Here is a 10,779-nt window from a genome sequence, read left to right on the forward strand (position 1 = left end):
TTAAACAGGAAGTCCAAATATTGCAATCATATCATTTTTCTAAATGCTTAATGTAATTCCAATAAAAATCCCACCAGGATCCTTCTTGAAACTTGAAAAATGATTCTAAAATTCATCTGGAAAAATAAATAAGCCAGAACAAATATTGGTATATGGAAAATAAAAGCAAGTAGAGGTCAGGAGGGTATTAAATTAATTTAAGACATTCAACCATGAATATCTATATATAAATTAGTACCAGCTCAAGAAAGAAAATACTCAGCACCACACAGAATACTTTACATCCATTATATCACTTTATCCTCACAATTCTACACATAGGATTATTCAGTTGATAGGACAATTTGCTAACAATTTTCAAGACTTATTAAGAACCTTGGTAATCTTTCTTAACTGGAATTCTTTATCTCAAACACAGAACATAGAAAAATGACTTCAGTCATTATTTTCTCATTTCTCCCATGGACATATCCTGATACTATTCTACACGGAAGTTAATTTCATAGTAAATAATAAATGTCTTATTGCATTAAAGTTTAATCCTCCTAATGTTAAGAAAAGCTATCTTAAACCACAAATATAGTAAATAAATTAAAAACAGATAAGACAAAAATTCATATAAGATAAAAAAGCAAATAATAGAATGGATTTAAAAATACAGACTTTACTAAACTTAGAATACAGAGCAAGGCATGGTGGCACACTCCTGTAATCCCAGAAACTCAGGATTCTAAGGCAGGAGGATCACTAGTTCAAAGCCAGGCTAATAAGCAACTCAGAAAGACCCTAAGCAACATAATGATATCCTGTCTCAAAATCTAAATAAAAGTTCTGGGATGTGGCTCAGTGGTTAAGTGCCCCTGGGTTCAATCTCTGGTACCAAAACAAAAAACAAAACAAAAAAGACATCACACATACAAGCAGAAAAAAAATTCAACAGACTTTACTCACATAAAAATGAATCCTGCCAAGCATGATGACTAAGTTTGTAATCCTGAATACTCAGGAGGCTGAGGCAGGAGGATCACAAGTTTAAGAACAGCCCTGGCAACTTAGTGAGACTCTGTCTCAAAATTTAAATGTAGCTCAGTGGTATAGTGTTCCTGGGCTCAATCCCAGTACCACTACAATAAGAACAAAAAAGTTAATCTTAAGCATTCTGAGAATAAATACTAAATGACAAACTGGGGGAAAAAGATCAAACAAATATGAAGGTTAGTTAATACCTTTAGCACATGAAGAATTAAGGATATTACAAAAAAAGTAAACATAAAATAATAAAAAATATTAACAAAGTACAGCACCAAATTAAAATAAGACTCTATTAAACTTGTTAATTACATACTACCTAATCCTGGTTGAGAGTAAAGGGAAAATGGAACACTCAGATATTATGATGAGAACGTAAACTGATATAATCTTTCTGAAAAGTATTTTGGCAATACTGCATCAAAACTAAAACAGTTCTGACCTAAAATTTATAAATCTCCATATCCAACCTAAGAAAACAACCTTAAATTTAAGATTTTACTAAATGTCAAATGACAGGATGCATGTTATTAGACAAATTGTCCTATACCCACAGGTAGACTACTAAGCCCCCTTTAAAATATATAATTACAAAGGCTAAACAACATAACATCTTTATAGTGTAAAAAGTCACATAGTATTAAGAGGAAAAAGCAGTATGAAAATTGTATACAGACTTTTAAAAAATAGGAAGTATACTAAAGTGCTTTTGTTAAACTAATTATTGGTTACAGGGTAGAAATGAGATTACTTTTTCCCTCTTTTCTCTGATTTATATATATTTAAGCAATCATTTGTATTATTTTTAGCCTAGAAGTATATTTAGGACCTTTTAAAATAGTTAATACTCTAAGAGAGTTATTTCCAGTGAACTGAAACAACTCATTTAAACAAAATGTTCTGCAACTACTGTTTTCTAGAAGTAATGACATTAATATTAATGTCAGTAATATTAAAGGAGCTCCAAAAATACAAATGTAATAGAGGTGTTAGTGTACTTTTTAGAAATTACTAAAAACATCTGGTGGCAAAGTTCTTGCCTGGCATATAGGGTCCTAAGTTCAATCCCTAGTCTGACCAAAAAAAAAAAAATAGTATTAAAAGGAAATTGTATTTTTTTAATATTTATTTTTTACTTTTAGGTGGACATAATATCTTTATTTTATTTTTATGTGGTGCTGAGGATTGATCCCAGTGCCTCATGCATGCTAGGCGAGCACTCTTATCACTGAGCCACAAACCTCAGCCCCCAAAGGAAACTGTTTTTAAATGCAAATTAGACAGCTAGGGATATAGTTTAGTGCTAAAGTACTTGCCCAGCATGAAGAGGCCCTGGGTTCAATTCCTAGTATTGCACAAATAAGTAAATAGGTTAGAAGATTAAATTATGATATTTAAGTAAAAATTCTCATATGCTAGCTTTTTCTTCAAATACAGTATGCTGTTCTTTCTTTTTTTGTGTTTTGTACTGGAGGTTGAAACCAGGGCCTCACACATACTAGGCAAGCATTTTATCCCTGAGCTACATCCCCAACCTACATGTTTTACTTTCTGTCAAACAACAATAAAGTAAACTCACTTTAAGATAAATTAATTAACAATATATTTGGAGAAAGTCTTACATTCTATTTCTGAATTACAATAAATTTCCTATAGCCAGCTACGGTGGTGGCCCACACCTGTAATCCCAGCAACTCAAAGGATGAGGCAGGAGGAGTATCTCAAGTTTGAAGTCAACCTCAGCAGCTCAGTGAAGCCCTTAGCAACTTAGCAAGATGCTGTGTCAAAATAAAAAATTAAAAAAGGGCTGGGATGTGACTCAGTGGTTAATCACCCTGGTTCAATCCATGATATTAAAAAAAAAAAAAAAAAAAAAAAAAAAAAAAAAAAAACCTTAAATGAAGAACTTGTTCTAAAGGTGAATTTATATATCAATGACTAAATACTATTAAGTAAGTTTCTAAAACAGTTCAAAAATTGTACATTATAATTATTTGGGGAAAAAATTATAGAATTTTAAAAAATCTTTTAAAAGACTATTTACTAAAGTCTTATCTACTGTTAGTAAAATAATTTTGTCCACTGTTATACTGCAATTGCCATATAAAATATTAACTTAATAATGATACCAAATGTAATTTAAAGGCACATAACAGAAATAAAACTACTAATATAAAGAAATAATTACATTTGGATGAATTCTCAAAACATGAACATTCAGCAGATTTCTCAAAGATAGTAAATATCTCCCCTATACAATGTAGAAAACAGTAGGAAGGGACTGGGGTAGTGGCTCAGCAGCAAAAGAGCACTTACTTAGTAAGTATGAGGCCCTAGGTTCAATCCTCAACGCCACATAGAAATAAATACATAAAATAAAGATATTGTGTCCTACTACAACTAAAAAATAAATATTAAAAAAAAGAAAGAAAGAAAGAAAAGAGTAGCAAGTCAAAGCCACCATTAAAAATATGGGATCTCAGTTGGGGTCGTAGCTCAGTGGTACAGCACTTGCCTAGCACATGTGAGGCAAGGGGTTTGATCCTCAGCACCACATAAAAATAAATACAAGTATTGTATCCATCAACAACTAAAAAAACATTAATATGGATCTCTGCCCTCTAAATTTTAATCTATAGACCTATTAATGTAAATTAATATTTAGAATAATAAAAAGATTCCCATAATCAAAAGACTAGGAATGTAAAGAGAAATGTAAAAAAAAAAAATAATAATCTGGCTGTGCACAATGACTCAAACCTGTAACCCCAACAACTTGGGAAGCTGAGGTAGAAGGATCCCAATTTGAGGCCAGCCTACACAACTTTGCAAGATCATAGAAATAAAACAATAAAAAGGATTGTGGATATAAATCAGTGATAGGGTGCCTCTGGGTTCAATCTCCAGTAAAGTGGGACAGGGGAGGGGGACCAATTCAAGCAAGATTTCTGTGGTAGAATCAATACAACTTGGTGACTATTACAATTGGGAGATGAGGAATCAGTTACAGGATGAATCCTAGGTTTCTAGCTTAAGCAACTAGGTATATGGTAATCATGTCAAAGTGATTAGAAATGAAACAAGTTTTAATTGTTGAGAGAAAAGAATGATGAATTCAATTTTAGAAATATTAGGTTTGAGGTACTTATGCTACACCCAATTAATCTAGTAAGCAAATACACATTTCTCACAAGAAAAATCTCAGCTACAGAGATAGATCTGTAAGTCATCCAGTCATAAATAAAAGTACTTTGAAAGTGGGCAAAAGGGCTCAGGAAGATGATGATGAGTAAGAAAAGATTAAATCTTAAAGGACATTCACATTTAGAGAGAGAGAAGAAAAGGACAGCAAGAAGGCACAGAGAGTTTAGGACAGAAAACAGGAAGTGTGCCAAGAAGGGGGGGGTGGGTGTTTTACCAAGGACAAGCATGTGATGAGAAACCAAATGTTACCTTGTCAAATAAGAAAAGCACTGAGAAGTGTCCACCTGGATTTAGCAACAAGGTTACTGTTGACCTTGGTAAGAGCAACTTCAGCAAAGTAATGAGTGTCAATTCTATAACTAGGATGCATTATTGAGAGAAAGGAGAAAAAAATAAAGGAAATCACTAGACAACAGTCTTAAGGAATTAATCCATGAAGAGAAGCAAGCAGAAATGATTATGAAGAATAAAATGGAACTATCCTAAGCATGTTTAAAATTTGTCAGGAAGAGCCTAAGGAGGATAAAATTGAAGATGCAGCGGAGAAAGGAGATTGGATATAGTCTCTGAGAAAATACAAGCAACTGGGATCCAAGGCAAAAGAAAAATGATTAGCTTTTAATTTTTTATTTCTTTTCAGCTATGTATGACAATAGCATGTGTTTTGACATATTTCACATACATGGAGTTTAACTTATTCTAATTAGGATCCCATTCATGTAGTTGAATGATTAGTTTTAGATAGGCAGAGGAACATCTCTTTCACTGAAAGGATGTAACTGGAGGGTGGTTAGCAGATTCAGTACTAGGAAACTGAGGGAGATCACAAGTCCTGTGAAGTAGGAAAGATTGTACGTTAAAGGTTAAAGAGTGAGATGCAGTGGCTGCGAGATCTGAAAAGAAAGAGTGGCGAACAGAAAGACTAAAGGCAGCACTAAGTACTTAGGTGAAACCAGAGACCATTCACTGGTTTGTTAACATGCATTACATTTTTTTTTCTTCTCCAAAAATGCTTATAGGCCTTGTAATAAATTCTCCACTGAATTCATCCAAGGTTGGGATCTTGACAGGCAGGTTCAATATACAATGAGATGAGAAAGTTGAAGCTGCTAAAAAACAAATGGTATGGGTAATGGATGAAGGAAGTTGAAACAGTTAAATTTGTGAGTTTCACTTATCTAATTTTGACAGTTCTACTGGGCTTCCTTATCTCGCTAATAAAAATATAAAATGTAAATACACTATAGCAATTTTAAGCTACTTGCCATGATTTTTCTTTCTTTCTTTTTTAAACCAGGGATTGAACTCAGGGGCACTCAGCCACTGAGCTACATCCCAGCCCAATTTTTGTATTTTATTTACAGATGGGGGTCTCACTGAATTGTTTAGTGCCTTGCCATATGCTGAGGCTGGCTACGAACTCGAGATCCTCTGTCTCAGGAAAATCCTATTAAAGAAAATCCTATTACAGAATTCTTACTATAGAGAAGCATCATATACAAGTAGAATATCACAGTTTTACTACCATGAAAATACCTACAACTGAAGTTTGCCTTTGAAATAAGAATACGAAGTAAAGAGCTGGGTGTGTGGGCTGTTGATGTGGCTCAAGCAGTAGCGCACTCAGCTAGCATGTGCGGAGTGCTGGGTTCGATCCTCAGCACCACATAAAAATAAAATAAAGATGTTGTGTCCACCAAAAACTGAAAAAAAAAAAAAAAAAAAAAAAAGGAGCTGGGTGTGGTGGTGCACACCTATAATCCCAGCTACTTTCGAAGCCTAGGCAGGAAGATTGCAAACTCAAGGCTAGCCTCAGCAATTTAGTGAGGCTCTAAGTAACTTAGCAAGACCCTGTCTCAATATGAAAAATAAAAGAGGTTGGGAATGTGGTTTAGTGCTAAAGTGTCCCTGGGTTCAATCCCCAGTACCTAAATCAATCAATCAAACACAAGGTAAAGAAAATATTTAAATAATCAAGTAATTAAGTTTAAAAACTTCCCCTGGATTTTTAAAGTTAAGGTATTATTTTTTGAATGGCATTACATTACTCATAAGCAGTCTGGGGTTGTGGCTCAGTGGTAAAGCGCTCGACTAGCACATATGAGGCACTGGGCTTGATCCTCAGCACCACATAAAAACAAACAAACAAATAAATAAATAAAATAAAGATATTGTGTCCAACTAAAACTAAAAAAATTTTTTTAATTACTCATAAGCATCTCTGAAAATACATTACTTCTCAACTAATGGGGTAAAATATAGATTTTAAGAAATTCTCAATAATGTAGAAAGGACAGTTTTTTTCTCTTAATATTAGACACAAAATAAAAATTGTTGGAATTTTATGTATCTAAAGGATATTCTAAAGGTTGGACTATTCGGGGTGTTTCCTCTACTGATTATAAAAAAGAAACAGCCTGTTTTGAAAGATTTAATATAGTATATAACCAAGCACTTTTAATGAAAACTGAGAGAAAATGTAAAAGTATTTAGTATTATGTGTAATTTAACTAAATTTTCATTTGAGGAATTTCTTCAATTCTCTGTACTTCCATTTTTTTACTGGTACTTTTTAGTTATTCATGACAGTAGAATCCATTTTGACATAATTATACAAGTATAGAATATATCTTATTGTAGTTAGGAACCCATTCTTGCGGATGTACATGATGGTGGGATTCCCTGTGACATTCTCACGTATGTACATACAAAAGTTATGTCAGATTAATTCCACTGTCTTTACTTTTCCTATCCCCCCTCCTTTCCCTCCATTCCCCACTGTCTAATATAGTGAACTTCTACCCCCTCACCACTTTATTGCCTTTCTATGGGTTAGCTTTCTTCCACATTATCAGAGAGACCATTTGACCTTTCGGGGACTGGCTTATTTCTCTTAGCATGATAGTCTTCAGATCCATCCACTGCTTTTTAAATTTCAGACTTTTCAATTTTTAAATAAATTTCTAGGACTTAAGATACCTCTACAATTACCCTCTTCAAATTAAAAAAAAAAAAAAAAAAAAAAAAAAAAAAGCCTAACACTGCAAATAAATTGGGAAGAGATGGATAAATTTCAAAAATATATACTGCTTAATTTGAATCAACCAAAATTTGACCTTACTATATATCAAGCTTTGTATTAGGTCTGTCTTAAGGTACAGTTACCAATGGTATAACTATATTTATTTTTTTAGTTAAAAAAAGTTTAACTGATAACATAAAAACAAAAAAGTTGTACATATTAATAAGGTGACGTGATGTTTTGATATATATAATATTTAAATCAGGTTAAATATATCTCCTCAAGCATTATCAATGCTTTATGGTATACATTTTTAATAGTTATTTATATAGGATATTTTATGCCAACAAAATTTGTATAATATACTCTTGCCTTCTACAAAACCAAGTGTGAATCATCGACGCCAATTAATCTCCCAATATAAAAAATTCTAATTGTTAAGACTTCTTCCTCCCTACAACTATATCTAAAATCTATCAATTCCTTATCATGAATTATATATCCTCCCTAAGAAAAAATCACTAAGCCCTGGTACTGACATCAATCTCAAATCCCTATTTTCAATGCCATTCCATCCCATACTCACTAATATTATTATCTATTATCTCTTCCACTGGACCATTACAAACTCCCCATACATCCTCCATCTATTCCCAAACATTCCTCCTGCTACTTTGGCTTCAGTAAAATCCCAAAGCCCCTAAAAGCACCATTTTTTAGTAATCATTTCTTAAAAAACATGCTACTTGCTGGGTGTAGTGAAGCATATCAATAATCACAGTAAGTTGAGAGACTGAGACAAGGCGATTGCAAGCTTGAGGCCAGCCTCAGCAACTCAATGAGATCCTGCCTATAAATAAAAAACAAAAAGTACTGGGGATGTAGTTCAGTGGTAAAGTGCCCCTTGTTCTGATCCCAGTAACAAGACAAAACAAAGATGCTATTTTTCCTATTCTCCTAGAAGGATACTGTTTGCAGACCATTCTTATTTAATGCTTAACTTTTCCTTTTAAAAAATTATTCATAAAAAATACCTCTCCTCCTGTCTTGGACACCATTTCCTATTATCTTACCCAAGGCACTTTTCTTAATAACAACTGGCTCCTATTTTCATTCTCCTGTGTTCATGAATTGAACATCTGCAATACTTTTTCTAGATTCTGGCCTCAATATCAATGTCCATCTTATCTTCTCTATTCCAATACCTTTTCATCCTGAATTGGTAATTTATTCAGAGAAATTCTGAATAAATTCCTTTCTGTTCATAAATTCTCGCATTATATTTTTTCTCAATGCCTCATTTCTGTTAACCTTGCTCTTGGCTCTCCCCCAAATGCTTTCTAGTCCCTTGATCTTTTTTTCTCTCTCAATATATTAATCTGGCTTCCTTACCCAAACCCAAATGCAAGTAAATGCATTCTAAAAATATCTTTCTAGCTTCATCAACTTTCTCTTCTATTTTCCCATTTTGATAACTCTAGATAAGCCCACTACCTGCTTTGTTGCTTCTACCCTCAAATTCTCAAACAGTGAGGAAATAATGACAACATCGGTTGTGCTCACTATTAAGATACACTATATTCTATACATATACACTTTACCATGAGGTAAAGCACTTTGACTGTTTTGTACACTGTCTTATCTCCAATATTTTATGGTCATTACATAGTACACCAGAGCATTCAACTAGATTTATAAAATAAATGTAGTACTATGTTTCTCCTGTTTAGATTCACACAAAATTCACTAGTGTAATCATTCTAAACCCTTTGCTTTTTTCAAGTCTCAAAACCATTTACTTCAAAAGGTTACATCCCCTATTAAGAAAATGAAAGTTGGGGTCAGAGGTAGAGCACTCACCTACCACATGAGAGCACCACATGAAATTAATTAATTAATTAAAGGTATATAAAAAAGAGAAAATGAAAGTCTTCCAATGTGAATTAACTTGATGATTGTCATTATTTTTATTTCTTTTATCTATCTTCCCTAATGTGCTAAAAGGAAAATTAATTTTATACTTCTTTTTATTTCACTAAATGCCTATTACATAGCAAGCATCTGTTAAAACCTGTGACACACTCACATCTAACCTTTGCTGAATTCCATTTTTCTTGTCCTATTCTGCTATAGTCTTCCAGGAAAAAAGCGAAACAAAACAAATACACACTCTGAGAATTATAATGAAGATATAAATCAACTACCAATTTGTATTTCTACACAACAGTCTCATTGCAGGTCCTCATAGGGAAGCTGAAAATCTGTTGCTTTCATAGAAAGCAAGAATATAGTAAACAAATTTTGAAAATAAGCTTTCTTAAAATCTTAACAGTAGAATTAAATTCATATTCTGAGATATTTTTAAAGACCAATTATTTCTAAAGTGGTTTTGACATAATTTCTTCTGATCTTCAACCTTTAGTCATTTAAATTCCAAAGTGCCCCTAACTTTCCCTGAATGAACTTTCCCTAGTAATGACTTAACATGTTTCAATGCACTAGGCACAAAAAATTCATGTTAAAAGTAATTTTAAACAACTAAAAGAATTTCAATAACAAGTATAACAAACTTAAAAAACAGTTTTATGAATAAAAGATAAAACCAATTAGCAGACTGTGGAAGGACATTTCAGATTAAATGGATTTTGAAAGAGGTTATACTAACAGTTGTCATACAATAAATTTGAACTCACATGGTCTGAGGAAATTCTGTGAAGGCATATTTGAAAAGAAACTTCACAAACCATTCTAGTTATTTAGTTATTAGGAATAACATGGAAGGCTGGCCAAAATAATATGCCAAAAAGCAGAGCAAACAAGGCAGCAGACCCAGAATGTTTGTACAGCCCTCAATCATACACTGGATACCAGTCCCCATCATAAAGTGTTCAGCTATAATACAAAGGAAAATAATAAATATAATGTCAAATTACCTATTTAGAAACAAGTTTTGCAGCTCAGAAACAGCTCCTTTTCTGCTTCACACTTTAAAGTTGTTGTCTGCATATGATAAAAAAAAAATCACTTCAGTAAATTCTTAACACTGTGAAGTACAGAATAATAAATATTATATTTGTGGTCTAAAATATATTAAGGAAATCAACAAAGAATAAAAATACAATTAATCAGTATTTTTAAGCTTAAGTTATCTTAACTCTTTTGGAAAACAGTGCATTTAAATGTTAAAATTCCCCAAACCTCTAACACCCTACCAAACTGCAAAATGATATCCTAATATCTATTTTGTAATAGTAATGAAAACAGCTAACTCCTATTATCATTGAAAAATCCGTGAGAAAGTTAATTCTGATTGAACAAGTCATTAACTTTCTATCACTCTTCAAGAACTTTGGTCATACGATGATGAAAAATGCAAGGCTAGTTCCTTCATAACAAAATAATCCTGTCTCTATGTAAACACAAAGTGTACCTTCAGTTTAAAAATTCAGTATTATAACGGCATCCAGTTGCCCTCACCAGGAAGGTGATAGGGAGAGAAAGGAGCAGGTGCAACACCCACTCGG

At 32.8% G+C, this 10,779-nt stretch overlaps 1 protein-coding gene across 5 annotated transcripts in view; it reads right to left on the minus strand.

Moving 5' to 3' along the window:
* Pcm1 (pericentriolar material 1) overlaps positions 1-10,779 on the minus strand; it is a 92,379-nt gene that overhangs the window by 80,268 nt on the left and 1,332 nt on the right. For all 5 annotated transcript variants that reach the window (XM_076853742.1, XM_076853745.1, XM_076853744.1 and 2 more), the window contains one exon: positions 10,189-10,255. The gene's annotated coding sequence lies outside the window, so the exon portion shown is untranslated. The remainder of the gene's footprint in view (positions 1-10,188; positions 10,256-10,779) is intronic.

This window comes from Callospermophilus lateralis, chromosome 4 (assembly GCF_048772815.1).
Source record: "Callospermophilus lateralis isolate mCalLat2 chromosome 4, mCalLat2.hap1, whole genome shotgun sequence".
Lineage (NCBI taxonomy): Eukaryota > Metazoa > Chordata > Mammalia > Rodentia > Sciuridae > Callospermophilus > Callospermophilus lateralis.